This window comes from Acinonyx jubatus, chromosome B1 (genome assembly GCF_027475565.1).
Source record: "Acinonyx jubatus isolate Ajub_Pintada_27869175 chromosome B1, VMU_Ajub_asm_v1.0, whole genome shotgun sequence".
In the NCBI taxonomy this organism is placed as follows: Eukaryota; Metazoa; Chordata; class Mammalia; order Carnivora; family Felidae; genus Acinonyx; species Acinonyx jubatus.
In genome coordinates, this window is record NC_069382.1 from 170,656,510 (window position 1) to 170,684,340 (window position 27,831).

The window sequence follows — 27,831 nt, forward strand, 5'->3', positions numbered from 1 at the left end:
TCTCCCAAGGCTGATCTTGCCGGTATATGCACCCGATGAGGGTGTCTACACGGTTTCTGTGGTGCTTCCATTCCCCATCCCATAACTTTACTGCTGCTGGGGTCACAAGGTCCTCGGTGTCTGTATTATATGTGGAAAAACAAAAGACTTTTACAACAGTGAGAATGTCACTCCATTTTTCTGTTCTTGTGGTCCATATACTTGCATATCGATCTTTTTGATCTTAATAACACTTCTTTTATTAAAAATTTTTTAACAGTTATTTATTTGAGAGAGAGAGAGAGTGAGCACAAGTGGGGGAGGGTGCACGAGAGAGGGAGACACAGAATCTGAAACAGGCTCCAGACTCTGAGCTGTCAGCACAGAGGCTGACGTGGGGCTCAAACCCAGAAACTATGAGATCATGACCTGAGCCGAAGTCAGACGCTTAACCGACTGAGCCACCCAGGCACCCCAATCGATTTAAAAACATTTCTATGACCTTTTCTTCTATTCAAAATCTAATATCATTTTTTTCTTTTCAGATGTCGTCATTAATCTGCTGTCCTTAAGACAGATGTTTTATGAATGGTCACAGTCATCACATAGTGTCTCCACTGATACGACTCTCCATTGAATCCATGGTGTTGTATCAGGCACTGTACCAGGTTCTGGGGAAATAATGGCATTCCAGGTGCTCCCCAGAAGAACTTATAGTCTTGAATGTGTGTGTGGTGGGGGGGAGGGGGGAGTATACGTGTGGGGTGGGGTGGGATGTATGCAAACATTCGGGAAGGTTCACCACACCGCACCAGCATTTCAGCATCGTGGTTAGAGGAGTAATCTAGGGTCAGAGCTGTGGGTTTCCATCTACCTCTGCCACTTACTAGTTTTGTCACCTCCGGGCAGATTTCTTAGCATCTACGAGCTTCAGTTGTCTAATCTGTGAAATGGGAACGATAGCTGTTTCTGCTTGTGAAGATTGTTCTGAAAATGGAATGAGCTAGGAGTTTGTAAGGCATTTACTATGGTGTCTGGGGGACTACCAGTAGTCACTGACACTCAGAATAAGTAGATCGCATTTGGGTGTTCTCTACTCATCAAATACTGTTTTTGGGAACTTTTGTGTTTAACTTTACAGCAACCCTTTAAGGTGCGAACTGCTGTTTTACAGATAAGTAAATGGATCTAAGTTAGAAAATGGTACGATGTAGCTGTTAATGCTGTTGTTCTAGTTTTCACTAATATTAATATTTTCTGGAATCTGTCTTGGTGGGTCCTGTTGATTTCTGAGTCCACTGGATTACACAACAAGCAGCAGTTTGGGATCCCGTAACTTTTTGCAAGAGGGAACTGGATCCTCTTGATCTGGGCTCTGACAGAATTTGGTAGGTGTGCTTGCTTCTATGACCACCAGATGGCAGTATATGTCGGTCATTTAATTTAAATTAGAGGAAGGGACTTGGTGTGGGAAAGCCCTCTGAAAGGAAAATTAGGGCACAAATAGTGTAGGTGCTTTGCCATGTGGCAAAGTTAGGGAGTAGGTGATGTGGTAAATATTTCAGATAGTGACGGTCACCTTTAAGTCTTGGTGGCCATGGCACCACCATACATGCCAGGGCCTCTTCTAGCTCTGGCGGGACATGAGGTTTATGCTGTCATCTGGGTAGATCATGGTGGAGTCAAAAGGCTCCCACAGTTCTACAGAGAGCACTGTTGACACAATGACTGCCCGTCGGAACCCCAGGTCGGAGAGTCGGCCTCGCTCCCTTCTAGTATGCTCAGATAGTGATTCTGTGGACGTGGCTGCGGAGGAAGACGCATGTGAGGTGTGCAGTTACCCTTCCTCCCCGGAGTTAGATATGATGCTGCTGGGCCTGTCCATTTGGCTGCTCCTCCTGGCTATCTTTGTGCTCTACCTAGACCCCATGGCCGCCCATGTGTGAGCTGGCCGTGGGGACCCATCTGGGAACATGAACAGCACGTTTTGGAGAATCTTTAGACAACAGAAATATAGTTTCTTTGGGAAGATCTTTAAAATCTGAAATGAAGATGATGTATTTTTACTTAACACGTGCAGTTCTCTGTCTTTTCCACGGGGATCAGTGGACCCCCTTCTGTCATACCCTTGACCACCATGGTAACAGTATCATCTGACAAAACTCATCTCGACTCAGTTTGTCGGGTTGCCCTATTGACTTCGGTCCAAGCTGCATAGGAAGCTATGCAATCTTTAGTAGGGCATCTGCCTAGAAACCCAAGAGACGCCCTTGGCATTAGCACATGATCGCTTTCATTTTTCTGGCCATTTTATCAGAAACCAGTCACAGAACATGTATGAAATCACAGAGGGGGTCTAGGAGAAGAGGAGGAAAAACTGAATATCCAGTACATAATGTAATGAGGGGATGGGCCCTGGCATCAAAATCTGGATTGGCCTGTTTAGAAGCCAGGTGACCTTGAGTAAGTCATTTCACTTCTCAGTTTTGGCAACCACTAAGTGGGGGGAAATAGTAACACCTAATCTCGCAGGGTTCCTATTAAGATCACATGATTAGATCGTGTGCTAGGCCTGGCAAAGTGTGCCTGGCAAGTAGTAGGTTCTTAAATGTTGACTGCTGTCATGTTCACCGTCATCATCCATGAAAATATTCTTTAACTACTGGATGCTACTGAATTTTAGATACTGTGAATACAAACAAGCATTGTTCTGACCAAATCCTCCCTGGAAAGCCATGGGAATCAGGGTGCATCTCCAACACACGGTATGCCTCTTAATTGGTAAGTAGCTTTATCTGGCAGGTGGAAGAAGTCTGCATGAAACTTGAAGCATTTAGAAAAAGCCAAGTTTTGGAAAGGATGAGGAAGCCTTAGAGGAGGCAATGTGGACAGAAGTTTATACAACGCAGTCTTGTAAGGCTACAAATAATGATAGCTTTCTTTTTTCTTTTACTTATTTTTTAAATAGGCTTCACGCTCAATGTGAAACCCCACATGGGGCTTGAACTCACAACCCTGAGATCTTGAACTGAGATCAAGAGTCGGATGCTTAACTGACAGAGCCAGCCAGGCGCCCCAATAATGAAGCATAGCTCAGGGCTAGGTGCTTGGCATCACCTAGTTCTGAGTAAATCCCAGTATCCTAGAGTGCCCAAACCACAAAGAATCTTAGAGAACATCCCGCTCAATCACCTCATTTTATAAAGGTGCTCAGGACTCAAGGCTAGAAGCATGAACTGGTCAGAGGATAAGAAAAAACAGATTGTCCCATACTTATAGATGACCCTGCACATGCAGAATTGAATCCCCAATGTTTCTTGGAAGTATAGTGAAAACAGCTTGTGCACTGAAAAGATTGTACATGGTGCTAAGGCCTCAATCATCCCGAGGCATGTAACTGGGGGCCACTCTGCTAGTTATTAGGACACAAAGAGACAGAAGACCTCTGCCATTTTGCTAAAGGGCTCACCACCCATTCATGCAACATACATTTTCTGAGCACCTATTATGTGCCAACTACTGAACTCAATTCCAGGGATCTGGAGAGAGTTTACAGTCTAGCAAGGGAAAAATATGTAAATAATATCCAAGCAGATGACTAGTCTAGTGTTATGAGATTGAAAGACGTCATACGATGTTACATAAGGAGCACCTGAGTAATCTTAGGAAGATTAGAAACAGCTTGTGGGCAGAGGTGAGCAGATAATGGTGCTGGTGGAGTTTGGAACCACATTCCAGGGTGAATGCAACATGAAGGCAGGAATGCTATCCCTTATACTGTCTTAGACCCACCCTTTTCTCTCCTCGTGCACTGCCATTGCCCCCATCCTACAACATTATCACCTCTTTTTTTTTTAAGTTTATTTACTTTGAGACACAGAGAAAGTGAGCAGGGGAGGGGCAGAGAGAGAGAAAGGAAGAGGGAATCCCAAGCAGGCTCCACACTGTCCGTACGGAGCCAGACACAGGACTCGAACCCACGAACCCCAAGATCATGACCTGAGCCAAAATCAAGAGTCAGATACTTAACTGACTGAGCCACCCAGGCTCCCCAAGATCACCTCTTTCTTATTTGAATTACTGCAGTTCCTCCGGCCACCTGCATCCACCTGATACATTCGCCACATGGAAGCCATGTGATCTTTTTAGGACACACATTTGAATCACATCATTCCTCACACCTAAGACTTCTCAAAGGTGCCCGATGCCCTCAGGATATTTAATAACATTTAACAACGATGATGATGATAAAAATATCAAACTTACACAGAGCTTCCTATGTACCTGGTGTTCACCTTCGTGCTTTATGGGTATAATTGATCCTCATTATTTGTGAATTTCGTATTTGTGAAATCCTCTAACTTGCAAAAGTTTATCTGCAACCCCAAAATGAATACTCAGTGTGCTTTTGCAGTCATTTGTGGACAAGAGCTGAGTGTTATTGGAGTGGTCTGATGTGCACATTTCTCTCTAAGCTCAAACAAGGCAACGTTCTGCCATCTTGTTTCGGTTCCTCATATCGTAAAGCTTTCAGTGTCAAGACTCAGTTGGGTCATGCTCATCTCACATGTTTTAGAACTGCATCCCAGACCCACACAACTAGAAAGGAAATAACAAAATTCTACCAAAAAACCTGAATGAAGCCAGAAAGAAACAGACTTCAGGGATTGCTCTGTCTACTGGCTTTCGTGTGTCAGGTAATAAAAACTGCAGTGAAAGACCAAGTAATAGAAAATTTAATGGAAAATGGGAAGTACAGACTTTTCCCTCCAAAGCATAAAAAGGAAAAGAAAATGGCTTACCTGTTGTGGAGATTGTCCATTGGGTTTCTCTGGAAGTTTAACTTCTCTTCCTGCAACAACAAAAAAGTTGCAGATTGAGTCTGCAAGTTGCCTCCTGTTCACAGCCAAGTTGTATCTTGAAAGTGACAGCAGACAGCATGTCCTGAGGGGGTGCGAGGCAGTGAGGTGGGGGAATTGAGTTCCCTTGCCTGGGAAGACTAGTGTCTTGGGACTTGCCACGCCTCGGTTTGCAGCCTACCTGCTGAATCAGCAATCAATTAACAACCACCCAATTTCAGTGTTTTCCTCTATAAAAAGGTTGTAGTGACATTTAAATGGCACAACATGTAAGTAGTTTATCACATGCTGGGCATGCTGGGATTATTCAATAACCAAAAGCTACTGTTGTTATTTATTACTGTTGGTAAATACCACATGGCAAAGCACTTCTCTGATGGGTAAAGTTTCGACTAAACAGAAAAAAAAAAAATCAAGGAATTTTCTTCCTGTAGGCCTATCAAATAATCAAAGTTTCAATGAATACATATGCAGTATCTTAATAAAATATATAATTGAGAAAATAGCATTGCTTAGTGAAAATAATGGTGTGTAATTTTGAGAAAGTAAAGCTAGTGTTCAGATTTTTACCAACTTCTCTGTGACTATTAGAATAATTCACCTATATCAAGACACAACATTTTCAGGAAATGCTCTAAGTCTGCTCCCAGGTAAATTACTTTGTGAGATACTGAATTCCACAATAGTGGAATGGTTTCACCCTTTTGGTAATCCACTTTCATTGTCCTGTAATGTCTTTCACTCAGTATTATTTCTTATCATTTAATTATTCCTTAATATCGAATACATTGCTGAAAGGTCAGGTGATTCTATTCTTAATTTTGACACAGCGTTCATAATTCAACTCAAATATTATTTGGTAAGAAAGACATGAGAAAGGCAAAGTCCACGGCCTCAGGGAGCTAGCCATCTGGCTGGGGAGGGCACGGAGACAATGAGAGTTTACAAGTCACTAAAATACTATGCAGGGTACAAATAATGCCATCAGAGGAACAAACAAAATCTCAGGACTGCGAGGTTGTGTCACTGGGCTGGCAGGCATTCGCTGACATTTGAGAGAAACTGTGGCAGATGGAAAAATAACGATGGTGAGATGTGGTGGGAGGGCCTTTCGGGTAGAGGGAACGTGGCAAACAGAGGACAGGAAATGATGGGAGTATTATTTAGTGAAATCACTGAATTCCTACTGTGTGCCAGGCTCCAGGAAACTGCAGGGAATGGTACACCCACATGGGGTGTACCCTATAAAATGACAGCCCTAACTGCAAAAGAGTGAGTATTCTGGATTTCTCGGTGTTTAAGGAACTTGGAATCTGCCATGCGGTTGGTAGACTTGCCATGTGCCAAGTGCATTGAAGGAAACCAGATGGATATGGCAGTTTGGAGTTACAGTTAAGACCCTACTTAAGCGTAAAGAATGGACCTTGAAGAGGGAGCATTTAAACGGAGATCCACAGAATGAGAAGGAGCTCTCAACAAGCCATGCCCTTGTTAAGAAGCCTTAAGTGGTTCTGCATTGCCAGCCAATGTCCTTTAACGTCCTCAGCTCAGCATTCGGGACCTTCCACAATATGGCACAAGTGGCTCTGCTAGATTAGCTCTGAAGCTTCTCTAGCCACCCCTACTCCCAGCCAATCTGGATTTTCCACTCTTTTCTAAACAGGCTTACATTTTTCCTGTTTCTATGCCTTTGCACATATTATTTCTCCCAGCTGGCTTGCAAAATTCTACTGATCCTTCAAACCTCATTGCACACCACCTCCGCCATGAGATTTTTTTTTTTTTAACCCCAAGTAAAGGTAATTACTCCACTATTTTCATTTCTGTGGAATCTTATCTTCTTGGACGGCTCCGATCACTTTTTGCCTTCATTATTACAGTGATTCGTTTATATAATGTTCCCTCCACTGGCCTGTAAACGTTTAGTAGGGAGGGGTCACAGCTTCACCATTGTTCACGCACATGTTGTGTCTTCTGACACAGTGACTTGCATATAGAGGTACACGGCATGACTTTTGAAAATGTGAGTTATAAGTATCACTGGGAACTTTAAGATGCTTAATACCAATGTATTATATTATAAAACAACAGTGTACGTATTTAATCAGATCTAAGATGCACAGGTATTCATTCACTTTTTAACACTTCTGAAACTGAAATGCAACTTACATTCACTGGCACATCATGGTTAAGTTTGAGGCATTATTTTCTATTTTTGTGGTATATAACAGTACATGTTATAATCTATGACATCAAATATTCAATGAAATGTGGCATTTTAATACCATAATTTGTTATCTCAGGAATATATTATGCATATATTTACTAAATATATTCTATGTTAAATAAGTGTCTACCTGGAACACAATTAGATGAGTATTATATAAGACACGGTCCATTTACCCAGAATCTTCATTTAATTAATTAATTAAATTTATTTGCTATATTTATTTATTTATTTAATATAATTTATTTTCAAGTTGGCTAACATACAGTGTATACAGTGTGCTCTTGGTTTTGGGGGTAGATTCCCATGATTCATCGCTTACATACAACACCTAATGCTCATCCCAACAAGTGCCCTCTTCAGTGCCCATCACGAATTTTCACCACCACCCCCCCGCCACCATCAACCCTCGGTTTGTTCTCGGTATTTAAGAGTCTCTTATGGTTTGCCTCCCTCCCTCCCTCTCTGTTTGTAACTAAAGATTTTGTTTTTAAGTAATTTTTACACCCAATGTGGGGCTCAAACTTACAACCCAGAGGCCAAGAGTCACATGTTCTACTGACTGAGGTAGCCAGGCACCCCTAACCCAAGAACCTTCTAAGATGAGAACTAACAATATACAGAGATGGACTTGAGAATTTTACTTCTAAGCACTACATAAAGATCATGTATCAAAACAAAAACAATAACCAGAAATAAGACCCTTCAAATGAATTCTATTTTTTTCCCAGAATGACTTTTTGAAACAAATTCTTTCCAAAGAAAATATTTTGGTACACCTGCTTTGTTGGCGCTTATTGGCTAATTTATTTGTTGGGCAAGATAGCATTGACATTGCCTTGGGTTGTCCATGGTGAGGACCCAATGGCTGGTAAAACCAATCAGGCCTAAGTATTATGAGAGTTTGGGAGAAGACGAAATCCCAGTGTGGTCGAGCTGCCAGGAAAGGCTTGATGGAGAAATGCAGACATGGGAGGTGGCAGAAATTAGAGAGGGCAGGGGTAGGAGAGAATATGGGACTTGTGCAAAAGACAGTGGGGAGGCCCATGCTATGGATTTGGAGATGAAAATGGCATCTCTGAGGTTACTGGGGACTCTGAAAGTAGGCACAGAAGACCTAATGTGACCTGATTGGTGATGCGGGTAGGTTCCCGAGCAGCAAGTGGCAGAATGGCAGCAATACATCAAAAAGCCTCCCTTGCTGGCAACAAACAAGGAACACCTCAAGAGTTTTGTGCAGAGACTTGCTAAGAGTTGATCCTTTGAATTAAGTGAGGAGATGGGATGAGCCTGGTATGTGGTGGTATCAAAGAGAAATCCAAAGGGAAGAGCAGATGTGGAAAACCAGCTTTTCAAGCTTTCTTTCGTTTTTGAGTTAGGCATTGATTTCTACTGTCCCTGGTTTCTCTTAGTGGTTTGGTGTATACACTTACTATGGATAGTGTCTTGGGAAAGTCGTGTTGCCTCACTACCCGTTTCCCTGTGAGTACAATAACAATTATAATTATATAGTACCTTTTTCAGAGAACAGTTAGGGTTAAGTGAAAGAAAACAGTAGAGTATTGAGCACAGGGGTTGGTACAAACCATAATCTTAACATTAGCTATGATTTTTCATCCACTGTCATTGTCAGCGTCACCATGACCATCACCATCATCATCATCATCATCAGTCAGTTTCTGTTTTTCTCCCTGCCACTCACTGGAAATTTCTTGAGTCCAATGGTCACATCTCATTATCTTTGTTTCTTCAACAAGGAATACAAAGTAGGACTTCCACAAATATGTACTGAGTTTTATGAAAAATAAAAAGCCAGATCTCCATGAAAGAAAGGATTTGGGTGACAAAAGGAGTTACTGAAATTATTCTCATTCTTGGAGGCTGGCAGATGGAAAGAATGGTGGTTCCATACACAGAACAGGTGGAAGGAGAACCTGTATTTGAGTGCAGTATTTGAGAGTGCCTGAGTTCAGCATTTAGCCTTCTGAGTTGAAGTGATGGCTGGGGAGATGGTTAAGGGAAAGGTGGCAGAAAGAACAAATGCAGCCAGCCACTTCCCATTACAAAGGAAGAGGCATGCATAGCTCACAGAAAGAGCAAACGTCCATAAAAACAGAAAGCCCATGGATGTGAAGTTAACTAGCAAGTTAGTAGGGTGGGAAGCCAAGAATCGGCCCAATTTAGCAGAATCCGTAAAGGCTTTAGGACAGAAGGGAAAAAGAAGGGAGGGCTAGAATCAGGATGATTTGGAAGGTGTTTAAGAAGCAGTTAGGGGGGCGCCTGGGTGGCTCAGTCGGTTGAGCGTCCGACTTTGGCTCAGGTCATGATCTCACACTCCGTGAGTTTGAGCCCTGCGTCGGGCTCTGTGCTGACAGCTCAGAGCCTGGAGCCTGCTTCAGATTCTGTGTCTCCCTCTCTCTGACCCTCCCTCGTTCATGCTCTGTCTTCTCTGTCTCAAAAATAAATAAACATCAAAAAAAATTTAAAAAAGCAGTTGGGGGGCACCGGGTGACTCATTCAGTTAAGCGTCTGACTTCGGCTCAGGTCATGATCTCGCAGTTCATGGGTTCAAGCACTACGTCAGGCTCTGTGCTGACAAGTTAGGAGCCTGGAGCCTGCTTCAGATTCTGTGTCTCCCTCTCTCTCTGCCCCTCTCACGCTCGTGCTCTGTCTCTGTCTCTCTCAAAAATAAGCAAACATTAAAAAACAATTACAAAAAAAAAAAAAAAAGCAGTTAGGTTCCTAAATCCCTTTCTGCACTCCCAGCTTTTGGAGTGGTTTCTGCTCTTTATCTCACCTAAAGAATGTAAGTTTAGTATCTGGAAAGGGTAAAGCAGGGTCTCTGGACTAGGAATATAGTAGAGAACACACAGCAGAGGGCAGGGGTTCTGAATCCAAAACTGGGGATTAAGTGAACGTGTGCACGTGGAGTGCTGAGAGCCTCAGCCTGCTCCCCTCCTTGGCTCTGGGAATGCTGGCAGTCACCCTCGAGTTGTCCTCCAGACATCTAAGGAAGTCTCTAATACGAAAGACAGAGATCGAAACCAACCAACCGACCAACCAAAAAGCACTTAAAACAAAAAGTAGGGAGAAGAAAACTAAAGCCAAAACAAAATGATTGACAATAATATCCTCACCATGTCACCTGTATCCAAAAAGAACAGGGGATCTTAAAAAAAAAAAAAATCAGAGAACAACAAAAACAACGAAAAGCTCTTGAAAACGAAATCAAGACAACAAAAATTAATATTTCAACAGAATTTCAATAAAGAGTCTAGAAGAAAAAGAGCAAATCTTATAGAAGTAGGAAAAAAAAAAGATACAGGAAATCAAATGGAAGAGATAAAATAAATCTAGAGGATCAGTCCAGAAGATCCAACGTCCAAGCAACAGAAACTTGAAAAAGAGAGAACAAATAAAAGGAAGGGAGGAATTCATCGACAAAATTATTTGAGAAAATTTCACGTAACTGAAGGACATGAGTTTCTAAATGAAAGCAGTCACCAAGTGCCCACCCCAATAAATAAAAACAGACTCAATGCCAAGACACAGCATTGTGGTATTTCAGAACTGAGATGCTATAAGCTTCTAGAAAGAGAAAATCAGGTGGTATCCAAAGAGTTGGGGATCAGAACGGTTGTAGACTCCTTAAACACACACACACATACACACACGTGCGCGTGCACACACACAACCCTCATTCTAAGCCAGGCCAAATGACCAGTTAAGTGAGAAGGTAGATAAAGACCTTTTCAGATATGAAAGGTCTCAAAAAACATACCATTCACACAACCTTCCCCTCCCAGAAAGGAAGCTATTGGAAAATGTCACAAACAAATGAAGGAGTAAACCAAGAGGGGGAAGCAAGGGATACAGAAAACAGGACATTAAACACAGGAGAGGGACAAAGTGTCCCCCAGGAGGAAAGTGACCAAGATCCCAGAATGCCAGCAGTGGACACAGTCACAGGGACGGCTCATTTGGACTGGACAAGGCAAGAAAGCTCTGGGCAGTTTTAAGAGAGGAAATTGATAGAATCCCTGAAGGATCCCAAAGAGAAAGATATATACCATAAGAAAAGAACTTGGGGTGGGACACCTGGGTGGCTCAGTTGTTAAGTACCTGACTTTGAGTCATGATCTTGCAATTCATGAGTTCAAGCCCAGCATTGGGCTCTCTGCTGACAGTTACGCAGCCTGCTTTGGATCCTCTCCCTCTCTCTCTCTCCCCCCACCCCCCCCCCCCTTGCTTGCATTCTCTTTCTTTCTTTCTTTCTTTCTTTCTTTCTTTCTTTCTTTCTCTCAAAAATAAATAAACATTAAAAAAAAGAAAGGAATTTGGGGTTGAATCAGGATAAGTATGCAGAATATTTAACACATGAAAAAATGAGCCATTTGTTACCCCAGAGAAAATGGAATTATACTTTTCCACCTGGACTGGCTGGGAAGAACATTTACAGAGTTGTAACAGATACTTGGTATTCACCAAACTAAGACTGGAGGGGGTGCGCAGCGGGGACTGGGAACATTTCTGGTGTGCTGTAGGGCAGAGGGTAGAAGCCGAATCATCTTCCATAGTGGAATAACGTCTAAAACTGAGAGAATATCAAGACATGGTGCTAGAAACATTCATTGAGAGAAACAAATAACCAAAATAATCAGCTAAAAAAGAAGTGCTTTTCAAAAAAAAAAAAAGTGTTTTCCTTGGAGGAAAGAAAAAATGTGCTCACAAGTGAGCAGTCAGGGCTCCCACGTATGAAGATGTGGGAACCGATCTAGTCGTAAAGAGCAAAATCTCGAGAAAGGGTACACCAGACGAGAGCAAGCAGTAACAAAGATGCTTTTGAAAGAGCTGAGTCACATCCATTTTCTTAACCTACATTAATTATTCAACATCTCGTACTGTGGGCCAGGCCATGTGCTAGTAGATGATCACAGCAGAATGAGTAAGACGTGAAGCTTATAACCTAGTGAGGTAGGCAAAACGTAAACAAATAATTATGATCCAGTGATATAATAGAGCTTATAAGCAAAGTATTATGAAAATGTGGGCACCAGCAATGAGCCTGTCAGAATTTTCTAGAGTTGTGCTGTCCACATGGTAACCACTGGCCACCTGTGGCTAGTGGCTACCATACTGGGCAATGTAAGACCTAAAACATGTTCCTCATGGCAGAAAGTTCTATTGGATGGTGCTGGTCTCGAGGTTCTTAAATGGTGATTTTTACAGTGCTTTTCTAGTACATTAAACCCCTGAAGGGATCACATTCCATGGGTCTATTAGTAAATAGAGCTTTGAAGAGCTTGATATTTAACCAGCTAAGTTATCTGTCCATGGAAAGGAATTTTTACTCTGTTACAGGTTTTGTTTTCACCTGGAGCCACTTGGGGAGCGAGGAAGGGGTATTTCTTGCATCTCCTGATACTGTTTGACCATGCACAGATGTTGGGGAGCAAATGCTGCTGATGACCAGACTCTGTGAGTCGTTGGGAAAGCACTTTTGCACAGTGGGAGGAGGGAAGAAAGAGCTCTGCAGAACTCCAAAACTCCTGAGTTTGAATTTTGGTGCCACTACTCGTTAGCTCTGTGGCCTCAAGCAAATCTCTCAACCTCTCTGGGCCTTTATGTGGTTTTTAGATGTGAGGGGCACATCTAAAGCACGGATCAGGCTAAGCAGTGGCAGAAACACAAAAATGGCGGCTGTCATTCTTCTCGCTGTCCTTGATCCCCAACAGGCAATAAGCACGCTGGTCAGGAAGGGCCCCATGTGAAGGAGAGGGCTGGCCCTCCTCACTTCTCATCACGATTCCGTTTCCTGGCTTTCGTTAAAGGATCTATCATTGACCAGGAAATGAAGTACCTACAACAGTAAGGGGTTTTTTTGTTTTTTTAGTTTATTTTTTTTGAGAGAGAAAGAGAGAGCAGGGGAGGGGAAGAGAGAGAGGATGAGAGAGAATCCTAAGCAGACTTCATGCTGTCAGCGCAGAGATGCAGGGCTTGAAGTCACGAACTGTGAGATCATGACCTGAGCCAAAATCCAGTCAGACGCTTAATGGCTTAACCCACTGGGCCACCCAGGCACCCTGAGGGATTTCTGTTCAAAGCGGGGCAAAGGGAAGGATCAGGAAGGGCAATGAGATTTGCCCAAAGCCCAGGACATGCCAGACCCACCGGCAAGTACTGTATGTCCTATAAATCCTCCCAGGGTCTAAGAGAAGTGGAAGGATGGGAGGAAGGCGGCTGGCAGGAAGGTTTGCAGGTGGTGGAGAGACAGCATGGTGGGACACAGACCCATGGGGACGGGCCAGAGATCCATGGGGAATGCCACGCCAGGGCCCCATGGGATGAAACACGCAGTTCATGAGGACAGCTGGGGGCAGTGTCTCATGGGTGGGCCCAGGCCAGTGGTAGTGAGCAGAGGTGGCCTGGGTGACCTGAGCCAGCCCTTCACTTCTCCACAGGTGTTGCTTAGGGTTTACACTAACCCTAAGTTGGTTACACTAACCCTAAGTTAGACTGGTGGACAGTCTCCATCTCTGTTACCTTCTTCAACTTCCATGAGAAGAAAAACAAAGTTTCCAAGTGGAGTTAAATTCGAAATATGATAAGCCTGAGTTGGCATCAACACCCGGTGCAAGAAGTAACTTTTCCTTGTAATTTGTAAGTGCATTCAGGCTTGTTTTTTTTTTTCCGGGTTCTCTTTTATGGGTTTCCCCCACCCCCACCCCCAGGCAGGGCCAATATCTGAATAGAAAGAAAAGATCCCCAGCTGGGCTCCTTTCTTCGAACAAGCTTTGCAAGCTTTGCAACATCTTCCTTGGATACGATTCAGCTGGGGGCCTTCCCCGTATTCCAGAGGAATTCCTGCGTCCTCACACAGGGGCCCTTTGTGGTCTGAGGTTATGAGAAGTTAACCAGGACTTCGCACAAGGAAGTATCTTTTCCTTGTGTGAAGCCGTGATCAAAGAGGAGTATCATTCAAACCCAAACCCAAAAAACAACAACAAAAACCCCACCAAAACAAACCCGCAAAAATAAAACCCCACACCAAAACCATGATTTATATCTAGAATCTCTACAGAAAAAAAAGAAAGATCTGAGTTACGTCAGTAAAGCACAATCATCTGCAGTATAGAATGTACAATTAGCTAGTTCGTGTATTGATGGATTTTAAAGTTTAGTCCTTAGTACAAATTCTAAGTCCTGTATTTAAGTATTCAAACTTTTTTTGGTTGCTTTTGCATCTGTTTTGTTCACAAATATCCCCAATCTTTTCCAAATGCTTAAAGAACTTTTTCATTAAAAAATGATATGTACAAATATTTGTATGTATACATATTCATATAACGCACATATATAAAACTAGATATAATGCTACACACACGTGCACACATATGTATCAGCACACAAAGTTTGGGAAAAGAGTGCAAAAAAAATGTCAGCCATGATCCATAGCAACTTACCCATGTGCTATGTGTTCATTTTTTCCCCAGGATTTGTTGTGGTTTATGTCCGTCTATACAGTGATTTTACACAGTATGTAATATAAATAAGTTCATGCCATGCTTTCTCTCACTGAACATTTTGTTTCTAGCCTTTCCCGTGACAATACATAAGGTCCACAATGATTGTTACAAATGGTACAAATTATTCCAAAAGTGAACCTCAGCCAGATAATTAACTGTTCCTCGCCAACGCTTCATATTTCTAGAACTTTCCATTTTTGGTAAAAGTCACCCTCCTTGCAGTTTCCAAGTTCAAAGTCTACAGTGCTGACTATAAACATGACATAATTATACTGGGTGAAAGGATTTTGATTTTCCTCGCCTCTCCTTTTTAAAATTTTCTTCTGACACGAAGTAAAGAGGACCTACAGGACCCAGCAGTTAGAGGACAGCCCAGAAGCTGTTTCTTCATCACAAACCAGGAAATGCTGGCTCTGAGAGGCATCAGCATCACGACTGTTCCGATTCTGAAGTGCAGGAAAAGAGCAAGAAAAATCAGCCTAGCAGTGACCTGTCCCAGGCAGAAATTCTCCTTTCCCCAATAATTAGAGACACTGCACACAACAGATTCCCGAGAATCAGACCCGGGCTGTAACTCCTACTGAATTCATCTTTTCTCTCTTTCTCTGCAGCACAAGCTCTTTCCAGTGGAGGCAGCAAGGTATGGCTCTCTTGGCAGCAGGGGCCCCAGAATGGGGCACAGTCATCCCACGTATCCATCCGTGGGTAGGTGCTTCAGTGCCCTTTGAAGATTATGTTTTCTCAAGTCTCATTCTGTCTCAGTTTGCTCACCTACGTGGCATAAGAGATTTGTGTCAGATGTGCAAACTGCCTTGCATGTGTTCCTCTACCAAGGGCAGGTGAGGGGAACAGGAGAGGATGAGGGGGGCAGAGCCCCGGGGCCAAGTCCCTGCAGCTGTAGCACTGTCGGTGCGTGGGCAAACAGGAGCTCAGGGCCGTGGGAGCCACAAGACTCTTCACTGGGCTCTGGCAGGCATTACCCTCAACACATTTTCAAACCTCAACTTGGGACTCTGGATCTGATGCATGAGAAAGAGAGAAAGAAAGAGAGAAAGAAAGAGAAAGAAAGAGAAAGAAAGGCGGGGGGGGCACGGACACTGGAGCATCCAATATGTGTTTGATACTATATACTCACTACCCCCATTTTCTTCCCAGCAACACTGTGAAGTACGTACTACTAGCTCCATTTCATGAATAGCAAGCTTAACTAACTCACGTAAGTTTCATAACTGTAAATGGTAGGCAAGGGTTCAGAGTTTAAGCTTTTTTCATTAACACCATGGAGTCTTTAACATGACAGGATGTATGCAACCAAGCCTATTATTGTGGGGGTAGGCAGGGAATATGGGATATAGGAGGTCAACGAACTTGGCCTTCCCATTCACAAAGGGCCTCAAGTGTAGACTCTTGACCAGTATCTCCAAGGACACACCCAGAACTATACTGACAGGCTTGAAAGAATGTTCATCACACAGCTTTGAATTTCAGTCTTAGTTTGCTGTAACAATTCACTTGTAGTTCCCTATGAATTAATACTTAATCTTGAGAATAGGAAAATTCTATCACCTTTATGATTGTGTGCAAGATCACACATTTGTACATGTAAGCATTTAAAATATTAATATTTATAATCTTGCTTTGTTATTATTTTACTACTTTAATATACTGAAAGCCTCTCTCAGTGTCTCTCGGGCAATGAAAGGGACCCAGTTACAAAATTAAGTAACTGGGTCCCTTTCATTGCCCAAGAGACGCTGATCCTATGCTATAGTTCCAGAAAAACCAGGTTGTAAGTTCGCCATTAAAATGCAAAAGTAAACATAAGGGACAGATTTCTGAAGAATTACCTTAAGAGAAATTCTTGGGTTGGGGGTCAACTCTCACCTCTTGTAGAGATTTCACTATTTGTGATTCCTTAAGTATCTGTACCTTAAGAACCTTAATAACTGATATCTTATGGATTATATACTTTATTTTTATATTTTTTTTAATGTTTATTTTTGGGAGAGAGAGAGACAACGTGAGCAGGAAGGGGCAAAGAGAGAGGGAGACACAGAATCCAAAGCCGGTTCCAGGCTCTGAGCTGTCAGCACAGAGCCTGACGCGAGGGTCGAACCCACAAACTGTGAGATCGTGACCTGAGCCAAAGTCGGACACTTAACCGACTGAGCCACCCGGGTGCCCCTGGATTACAGACTTCAAATGGGCACAGGTAAACAATCAATCACCAGTAGCAATGATGCTACTGGATCTCCAGCTTCTGGGCTTTTCTTTCTCATGTAGGGAGGCAAGAGCCGTGCAGCCCAGAGCCCATCACTCTCTGCTCCAAAGCTGGCCTGCCATACCATGAGTCACAGCGACTACCTGCGGTAATAGGAGGAACTTGAACATGTCAGTGAAGTTGTCCTCTAAATTTCTTCCATTCTAAAGCGAGATTTGTAAAGGATTTTGACACTCTGGTTAAGCTACTGGTTTTAGCAGAGAGACAGAGAGACAGAGAGAACAAATGAATGACTATTAAATGGCTGTGAATAAAAATTAAAGTTAAAATCACAGCATTTGTGAGTTGGGAAGTCCCCAAGAAAAAATATTAATCTAACCCAGTTGTATTACAGATTAGGAACTGAGGTCCTGAGAAGATAAGTGGCCGTCAGTATAATTTTTGCTAAATCATGCTGCTGTCCTTGTAGAGATCCAGAGCAGGGTTTAGGTCACCTTTTGTTGGTAAATAAAATTTTATTGGAATACAGCTCTACCCATTCATTCATGACTTGTCCATGGCTGCTTTTGTGCCACACAGTAGGGCCGATACTCGCGACAGATGTCAAACGACCTGCGAAGTCTAACATATTTACTATCTGGCCCTCTATAGAAAAAATGCTGACTCCAGCTCTCCAGGATAAACAAAGTCTGTGAGGAAGAACCAAAGGGTGCCGGCAACCATGCGAGCAAACTTGGAAGTGGATCTTTGGAGGCCTGCCAACAGGCACCTGAGTGAGCGTGGAAACAGATTCTCCAGGTCTTGTCCAGCCTGGAGATGACCATGGGCCTGGCCGACGGCTTGCCTGCAACCTCATGACAGACCTTCAGCCAAAGATGCCCCGTTAAGCGGTGCCTGGGTTCCTGACCCACAGAAACAAGAAACAAATGTTTCTTGTTTTAAGGTGCTAATTTGGGGATGATTTGTTACGCAGCCAATGGATAACTAATGTAAGTGCATCTGTTTAGTTGGGCTCACCCTTTCAAGGTGAGCTAAATTCTATCTCTGAGATCAAAGTCTCATTGTGATTTGCTCTGTGAGGACTTTTGGACCCTTGGTCCCCAGCTCCAAATGGAGTTGGCACATCAGTGCACTGTGCCAACTGGTCACTGCAAGTCTATCCCATGGCCACGTGGTCCGTTAAGATGTCTGTCTGTCTGGCGCTGTGTCTTACTCAGTTTTGTAATCACAGAATCTGATTTAGCGCCTAGTAATCATGATAGAATAATAATAATACATACTTATTGAGTGCTTACTGTGTGTCAAGCACTTTATGTCCATTGTCTCATTTTACCCTTTTAACAACCCTGGGAGGTAGTACTATTTTTAAGCCCATTTAACAGGGGGAAAGGCAAAAATTACATACGTTAAGGAACTTGCCTTATACTGGCTGACAAGCAAGCAGTAGAGCCAGGACTTGAGCTCTGACAGACCCTGAAGGGGCCACACTCTACTGGGATTCTGGGTCCCCAGATACGTGGTTCTAGTCATGGTACTGCCACAGTTAACCGTGGACTCGGCAAAGTGGCTCATGGAGAGGAAACCAATTTCCTCACCCATAATGTGGTGGTGATGATGATGATGATGCCCCTTTCCTATCTCTCAGGGCATATGTCCTAAAATAGTGACTTTTTTAAGTTCACGGTAAATGTGGACCCAAAATAAAGTGACTTACTGATCTTTTGACCAAACACCCCTTAGCTGGGGCAGACCTGAAAGAAGAGGAAAACAAGCAGAGGGTATTTAAGGGAAGAGCCTGAGGGAAGGGCAAGGGGCCACTGAAATCCATTTCCTACCCTTTCTCCACTTCCTGTTCTTCCCTGTCCTGCTCTTGGCATCACTATGGCTCCCGGCCCATCTGCAAAAATCCCCCAAACAACGGTGGGTGGAGGTTGTCAGGTTAATGAGAAGAAATCCTCAATTATTTCAAACACAGCTCATGCATTTATGCTGTGGGAGCTGTTTTTTTTTAAGTTTATTAATTTTTTTTGAAAGACAGAGACATACAGTGTGAGTGGGTGAGGGGCAGAGAGAGGAAAAGACAGAATTCCAAGCAGAGCCTGAAGCAGGGCTGGAACCCAGGAAACATGAGATCATGACCTCAGCTGAAATTAAGAGTTGGACACTTAACAGACTGAGCCACAGAGGTGCCCCTACACTGTGCAAATTAAAAAAATTTTTTTTCTTAATGTTTATTTCTTATTGAGAGACAGAGAGACAGAGCATGAGCATGGCAGGGGCAGAGAGAAGGGGAGACACAGAATCCAAAGCAAGCTCCAGGCTCTGAGCTGTCAGCACAGAGCTGGATGCGGGGCTCGAACCCATGAACCATGAAATCACGGCCTGAGCTGAAGCCGGACACTTAACCGACTGAGCCACCCAGGCGCCCGTACACTGTGGGAATTTTAACTGAGACTGCATATGAACAGTCTTCCCTGGAAAGAGATATTTATATTTATAGATATTTGTATTTATATTACATGGCTGACTGTGACTTCTCACTCCATCTCGGCCTCTTCTAGAAAGGAAAGAGTGCTGGATCCCTCTAGGCTGGTTTAGCTCTCACTGCAGGCTCTGCACATCTCATACAAGAGTCTGAATTTTTCACAGTTGAGCCCTTGGTATGTGGAAGAGTGCCTGAAATACAAAAGGCATTCAAACTTTTTTTGATGAATAAAGGAACGGATTTTTACCTGCTTCTATGCTGTTCTATGCTAGAATGTAAATGCCATAAAGTAGTAGGTATTCAATAAATATTTGTCAAATGACCCTAAAAATCTGGCCTCATACTATTACATTCAGGGCAGTGTCATCGGATTAAAAAAAGTAGAGTTCAAAGAAGGGTTTCAAGGTTAAGAAGACACCTGACTCCGGTCAAGGCCCCAACTGTGGCCATACTAGAATGGATGCCCAGAATATTCCTGAACATGAGTTCCTGTGACTTAAATTCTTGATGATGTCAAATCACCAGTGTGGCAGGAAACGGATTCTCTATCTATTCCGTGTGGACTGCAGCCAATGATTTAGGATTTAAATTGTATGTTTCTTGGAGCAGTGATTTTCAATAAAGAAAAAAGACTGTTACTTCTCTATGGACTTATTTCATCTTGCTTCCTTAAATGTCACCAAAAACCAACCAACCAACAAACAAGCAAACATCAATCAACATTGCTTCCCACCAACCGACAAAATCCAAAGAGACAAACACTTTGTCAGGGTTTCCTTTCAGCATTATTTGTGATGAATTAGGTAAAATGTACATCCCAAGAAAACAAAGAACCTGACATAGCCTTAATCATAAAACCAGAAAAACAATTCTGTCTAATAATCACCAGGAAAATGTGCACTGTAAGTATTTCCCACCCTTACTCGGCAATCCACCTACTTTTCTAAGAGAACCAAAGAACTCTGCAGACTTATTCTGTCTCCATTAAGATGACCATTCAGGGGCGCCTGGGTGGCTCAGTCGGTTCAGCGTCCGACTTCAGCTCAGGTCATGATCTCGCGGTTCGTGAGTTCAAGCCCCGCGTCAGGCTCTGTGCTTGATGGCTCAGAGCCTGGAGCCTGTTTCAGAGTCTGTGTCTCCCTCTCTCTCTGACCCTCCCCCATTCGTGCTCTGTCTTTCTCTGTCTCAAAAATAAATAAACATTAAAAAAAAAATTAAAAAAAAAAAGTTTAAGATGACCATTCAAACCTAAGTCAAATTTATATTGCAGTCATTTTCATCCCTCTACTTAAGCATTCCTCATCCTATCTAAGCAATTTCCACAAGATATTGGAAGGGCCCTAGTTGTTGTTTTTCCTTCCTTCCTACCTACTTTACTGCATCTTTTTTTCATTAGTAAATACTAGATGTTCATAATAGTAAGGTGAAAAGGATGGTAGTTCTCTAAATTTCGCATATTAAAGTTTGCTCAAAGAAAATAAAGTTCGGTCAAAGAAAACTTGCTTCTTTGGAAGCTAAAATCAACAGGGCAGCCCCACCTTGTATCATGTGAGATGTTATGCAGAAACACGCTTTGTAGAAACAGTCCAAAACCAATTAAAGTTGGTTTAAGTAACTGAGAAATAAAAATATTCGTGACAATCCACAGATTTCTAGCGTATTTCTAGAGGGTGGTAGAGGGTAGAAGTAAAACAAAATCAGAAACTGATAAGCTCTTAACCTGCTTTTAATTCACTCAACTCTGTAAATGTGAGACTGGCTTAAATTATTTTTTTTCCATCCTTAATGTTTCCTTAGTTTGATATACTAACACGTAATGTATATTAGCTTATTGTCTTCAGGGGGTAAATATCCTATTGCATAAGCCAGAGGCCGCTGGAAATGAGTCCTATAATCTTCATTAGCAAAAAAAGGTATACGTACACTCAGCAACAATGCATGACATTTCAGGAGACACTTATCTGTAACCTAGTTTTGGGTATTTAGAGATTTCTCGACCGTGTTCCCTTTCGCTGGGAGACTATTGCAGAAAATTCAATACCAGGAGCAGTCGGCATGCTTGTTAGCTTCTCTTTTTTAACAACAGGATAAAAAGCTGTGTAACTATTTCAATTACGTTCAAAATGGTGTCCGTGTTCGGGGCGGGAGGGGAAAGGCCTGAATCTTGCCCTGTGGTTCTGGCAGGTGCAGGGTGCAGCCCAGTTATGCCCTGCAGGCAGTGTTATTCTGGCAAGTGTTTAACAACTGGTTCTATAGAAAAACATGCCTATCATAAATAAAGGCTGTGTGGAACACTGTTTGTATATAATAATAAAATACATTCTTTTTATTATAAATTCCATGTAGGCAATTGGTTTTCACAGAATGCTTTCACAAGGTTTTGCCAGACTCTTCCATCAGTAATTTACTCGTGGCTACAACGGGTACAGTCCTGACATGAATGTTAGTTGATAGCATTGTTTAGCAAGGTAGACGAAAGTGAAACAATGAACACGTGTTGGAATTTCATGTCTGTTAATGACACAAACAAATTCTTTTCTGAATCAGAGAATAATAGTCTTTTGAACACCGGAAGAAAAAATTTCTTCAGGTTTTTTTTGTGCTATTCCCATGTAACAATTACAGACTCAGCAAAGTTCCATGTTGCATATTGAGTTAACATTTTATCATATTTTTTAAAATAAATTTTATTTATTTTGAGAGAGATTGTGCGTGCACGTGCGCACATGAGTGGGGAAGGGGCAGAGAGCAAGGAGAGACAGAGAATCCCAAGTGGGCTCTGCACTGTCCATGTGAAGTCCAGTGCGGGGCTGGAATTCAAGAACAGGGAGATCATAACATGAGCTGAAACCAAGAGTTGGATGCTTAACTGACTAAGCCACCCAGGTGCCCCTCTTTATCATATTCTTTTTTAAAAATTTTTTTTTAACGTTTATTTATTTTTGAGACAGAGAGAGACAGAGCATGAGTGGGAGAGGGTTAGAGAGAGGGAGACACAGAATCCGAAACAGGCTCCAGGCTCCGAGCTGTCAGCACAGAGCCCGACGCGGGGCTCGAACTCACAGACCGCGAGATCATGACCTGAGCCGAAGTTGGCCGCTCAACAGACTAAGCCACCCAGGGGCTCCCTTTATCATATTCTTAAGTGTAGTCGAGCAACAAAACCTTAAGTTGAGCTCTGACTTACAGTATTTGCTAATTCTATGGTGTAAATGCTCCTGTGTCTGATTTCGAGACAGAGGTTAAGTCACCCAACTCAAAGTTGGGAAGAGATGTACAGCTGTAAACCATTTTACGGTATTTCTACCACACAGACACAATAGATGTAAATATCCTCAACAGCACAGAAAACAAAAATAATTCGCAACTGATGAGCTTTGAGTATTTGTTACTTTTGTTTTCAATAGAAGTTTTTTTTTTGTTTTCAATATAATTATACTTTAATACAATTTAATTTTGAATATCATCTCACAAGAGTTTTGAAATTCCAAAATTCTACAGCCAGTCCCGGCTGGCTCCAGCACAAGGTATCAGGGTCCTGAGCCAGAAGGGCAAATGCTTTTCATAGGCCATTTTCTCTCAGCCACACACCAATAACCTCCAATTAACAGTCACCCTAAGACCCAACTTCCCCTGCTGTGAGTTAATCAGTCTCAAGAGGTGGATGTCTGGCCTTATGTTCTCAGTAGAATATTAACATTTTGGGAGGGAGAAAACGACTTCAGGAAAGTGACATGACTTTGAGGCAGTAAGCATTTTCCTCACCTGTGGAATGGGACCAGCACCATTACTAGGGTTGTCTAAGGAATAGAGCTAACTGCGTGCAAAGCTCCTGAGTAATGCCTCAACTACAGCAGATGTGGAATAACTACGTGTTGATCATTAAGATGAGGGCAGAATCTCCGTAACAAACCTTTCTTTTCTGGACACACATGAGTCCGTCAGGCAAGCTGCTTCCTTTCCCATAGAGAAGCAATTTCCAAATATGATTGAGTGAAAAGCGAGTTTGAGAACAAGTCCAGTCATGGTCAGATTTCTTGAGTCTGTGGAAGATTGTTACCTGGCTTCCCAGGATCACCATTTCCATCTCTTCTCCAGAAATATGGGGGGAAAAAAAGTGAGGGCAAATTTGTAACCAGAGACTTTTAGCAAGGACCCAAGGGGTAACTTCTGGCAGTCAATATTTTACGTCAGAATCATGGGCTAGAAGTTAGGGAGACTCATTTGCCTCCTGTGAAATCAGCACAGACAGCAGTAGTTTTGGGAGCATGCTGTTTAGATAAAGGATAAAATCTTTTAAAGAGTTTTTGATACTCTGAAAAATGTGGTGCTGTAGACCATTTATCCTTACTTTTGAGACTCCGGGCCTCTTTAGATCCTTTCTTTTTTTTCCCCCTTAAAGCATTTTAAAAAAACAAAGTGAAACAATATAAATATAAAAAGGCTTAGCTTACCTTTTGAATATAAGGAATTGGGGTAATAATACCTATCTTACAGGTTTGTTATGCTCAGTGAACTAAAGGACTTAGTGCATGGCACGTATGATGTGGTATATGGGGGGTGTGGGGGCATACAGCCAATGGGAGCTGTTGTATGTAGCCCAAGGCATTCTTTCCTCCTTTCAAAATCAACTCAAGGTTAACAGGTGGGGCGGGGGTTAGGAGGAGGGGTTGAAGGATAGGGTCCAGACAAAACAGCTATGAAGAGGTCACCTCCCTCCTGTCTTCTACGTGGTTGGATAAGCAGGTTGAATTGGTTCCATTTTTCCCTCTCTAGAAGACAGTATTTTCTTCCAAGAATAAAAGGACAGCCCTGTCGTGATGGTTATTAACTAGGTCAAATCTCAAGGAAGTCAGAGATTCTAAAATCTCACTTGTCCTGTTATTTTATGTAGATTTATAAACCCTATTCTTTATTCAGATTTCAGGGACACCTAGGATTAATTGACAAGCCACAGGCAATTTCAGCAAACACTAAGTGTTTTGCACACAGAGATCATAAGGGAACAACCAGGAGTCAGTCTCGCCTTAAGATAGAAGATATTTAGGGGCACCTGGGTGGCTCAGTCGTTCAAGCGTCAGACTTCGGCTCAGGTCATGATCTCACAGTTTGTGGGTTCAACCCCCACGTCAGGCTCTGTGCTGACAGCTCAGAGCCTGAAGCCTGCTTCAGATTCTGTGTCTCCCTCTCTTTCTCTGTTCCTCCCCTGCTCACACTATCTCTCTCTAAAAATAAATAAAGATTAAAAAAAATTAAAAAAAAGATAGAAGATATTTATAGCATCAGTAATACACAATCATATGGTTGGGGAGAAAATACAAAGGAAGGAATACGTGAGTCTCAAAGCAAGACATATTAAAAAAGAGTGGCTGTAATGTAAAGTACCTACATCTGTAATAAATATACTTATGTGGCACATTATTGAAGACTATTTGATAATGTGTTTCTGGGGAAATCACAGAATTTAGTCTAGAAACACTTGAAGGTATAAGGTTTTTAGATAACATCCTGTTAAATTCAGCATTACTCAAATTTCAATCTGAGCTGCTATGTCATCTTGTTTCATAAAAACTCAAGCTAGGTTCCTGGGTAGAAAAGATCCTAAATGGAAAAAAATCTCAAAATCTGATAAACCAAATACAAAAAAATTTCAAAATGTGATAAACCAAATATGTCAGAATTAAAATCTCAAACCATGAGCACTGAACCAGATTACCTACACTGAATTTTTGAAATTAATAATATTAAAATGAGTGTGTGTGTGTGCGTGTGTGTGTGTGTGTGTGTGTGTGTGTGTGTATTTATATGTGCAAACTGAAGCTGGAACCAAGGAGGAAGCTTTTCCCTTCTGGTGGAGTTTATATAATATACACCAGGGCTAAAACTGTTCACGAGAATAGTTCCTTCACCGACAGTATTTTTAAATACTGCATACATACTCCTGTGTCCTTTTATGTGAATTTGGAAGGAATGCAAAGTACATTTACGGGATCAGTCTTTCTAATTCAATCTCAAACTCTTCCTTTCCTAAACTCATCGGCAGCTTTCCTGCCTAGGAGACCGCTTCAGTGAATCTATAAGGGCTTCCTCCTCTCTCTGAGCCATTGCAAAAAACTGTTTTCTTCCTGAAGGATTTTCTCACCAGGCTTTTGACCTCATCAGACCTACAGTGGGGCTGTTCTGCCCGTTCTCCTTTCTGTGTGCCAGAGGCGCCCCAAAAGCTCACATCCCACAGCTAAAATCCTAGCAGGTTCTTAGGACTTTACACAGTTGCGCAATGGTTAAAAACCAAACAGAAAACCCAGCCCTGGGCCCTGCTGGCTGGGGTGTGGCTGCGGGCTGGCCGTGGGGCTGAGGGCTATTGCCTAACAAAACCAAACACTCAGCACTAACTGCTGCCAGGTGCACTGATTACCTGTTAAACAGAAGGACCTAGATACCTTTCCTCCCTGGGGACAGGAGTGAACAACGTGGAAATCCCTTTAGTCAAAGCTCTTCGGGGTCAAATAGTACAGCGCTTTTCAACTATTAGCATTCGAGCAACACCTGGAATAAAAACAAACCAAGTACTAACTTCCCTCTCCGTCTCCCCGGAGCTGATGATCAACAGGATTCCATTTGGTGGAAATGGACAAACTCAACTAAAAAAATTCTGAAGCGAAGCCAGGTATTGCCACTTACATTTAGATATTAGGATTCATACGTTATGCTTATCGCCTGATGAAGCTTAATATATCTTGGAACCAAGGCTGCGAACTGACATGAAAAGAAAACCACACAAAAAGTGGGGCGCCTGGGTGGCACAGTCAGTTAAGCATCCGATTTCAACTTAGGTCATAGTCTCACAGTTCGTGAGTTCGAGCCCCACATCAGGCTCTGTGCTGACAGCTCAGAGCCTGGAGCCAGCTTCGGATTCTGTGTCTCCCTCTCTCTGTGGCACTGTCTCTGTCTCTCTCTCTCTGTCTCTCAAAAATAAATAAACATTAAAAAAAAAGAAAACCGCGCAAAATGTGTAACATTTCTATTATTCGTTGCAGTCCTAAATTGCACTGGATCATTTCAAGTGAGCCAGGTAGTGTTTTGATGTCTCCGGGTTTTTGGTCCATTGAGGCACCTTAGAATTTCAAAGTAAATACAGAATCCTCAGGCCCAAACATTTGTAACATATTGCCATAGATTTTAACAATGGAAAAGTATACATTCTACACCTCTATGTACCTGTATGTGTCTAGCACTGTGATAGCCATTGTGGAAAAATAAAAAAAGTATATGTATGACCCACTCTTTCCAAGAATTTTATAATCTGATTAAGAAGCTTCACATGAAGCAATGTGAAGGTAACTGTACATCGAATTTGGTACTGGATTCCAACGGGATGGTATGTGTCGGTCCTCAAGGTAGTTCTGCCTGTGTCCACTCTCTGGGCTGAGAATTTACAGGTCTTTTTGCTTTGATGTCTATAGCTTACTTCACCCTAAACAGTATGATGTAAATGTTTCGTTTATTAAACCCTAGCGGTAGTAAAAATTTTACACTTCAGGGGTGATCAACTAGTATCTAATCAGGAAGACCACCCCACATGCAACTCCAGCTGCCCCCCGATTAAGATATGAGTGAGTGAATGGCATAAATGGGTTTTCATTTGTGAAATTTGTGGCTTATCGATCAGGAGATGAAATGTTAGAAACAGACACTAGCTGGGTGACTTGAGGTTTGCAGGTGGGCTTCCCTGGCCCCTTATGAACAGGGAGCCTGACTCTAGAGAAGCCTGCACTCTGCACCCTTGGGCGTGTTGTCTGAAGCCAGATTCCCGGTTCTGTGACCCACACCATTGGATTCCCTAATTTCTGCTGCCTGATGCTGACTAGGATAGTAACCGAATACTATGTCTGGAATACTGTCAGGTCATCAAGGATCTTTTCTGCAGGGTGGTGGGACAATAACCTAAAAAGTTAGACAACCAGCATTTCAAGTTTACAAAACAGATACACGTATTGCTTTGTGGCTGCTTGCTAGTAAATGTGGCTTAAAAATACATGCGTGTTGGGGAGGCACCTGCGTGGCTCAGTTGGTTAAGCTTTGGACTCTTTGATTTTGGCTCAGGTTATAACCTCATGGTTCATGAGTTCAAGCCCTGCATCAGGCTCTGTGCTGTCAGTGTGCAGAGCCTGCTTGGGATTCTCTATCTCCCTGCTTTCCCTGCCCCTCCCCTGTTCTCTCTCCCTCTCTCTTTGCCCCTTCCTTGCTTGTGCTCTCTCTCTCTCCCTAATAAAAAAATAAATAAAAAACAAATAACCTAAAATATTATTTATTAATTTATTTATAAATAAAAAAAATAAATAAACATTAAAAAAATACATGTGTGGGGAATTTGGTCTGAGACTTGCTCTCATTGTATCTTGGCAGGGGAGATGTTGGAGAGAGGCTAGTTCTCACCCACCTTAAGCTTTCCTGTGGCTGCCCTTACCTATACTCGAACTAATTCAGTTTGATTTTTAGAGGCTGGGAAGGCCTATTTTAAAGTTAAGTGCAAT

General features: G+C 42.5%; 1 protein-coding gene across 3 annotated transcripts in view; it reads right to left on the reverse strand.

Annotated features, from left to right (window-relative positions):
* Positions 1-27,831, reverse strand: part of CB1H4orf19 (chromosome B1 C4orf19 homolog) — an 85,647-nt gene that overhangs the window by 10,714 nt on the left and 47,102 nt on the right. For all 3 annotated transcript variants that reach the window (XM_027053677.2, XM_027053569.2, XM_027053626.2), the window contains one exon: positions 4,782-4,831. The gene's annotated coding sequence lies outside the window, so the exon portion shown is untranslated. The remainder of the gene's footprint in view (positions 1-4,781; positions 4,832-27,831) is intronic.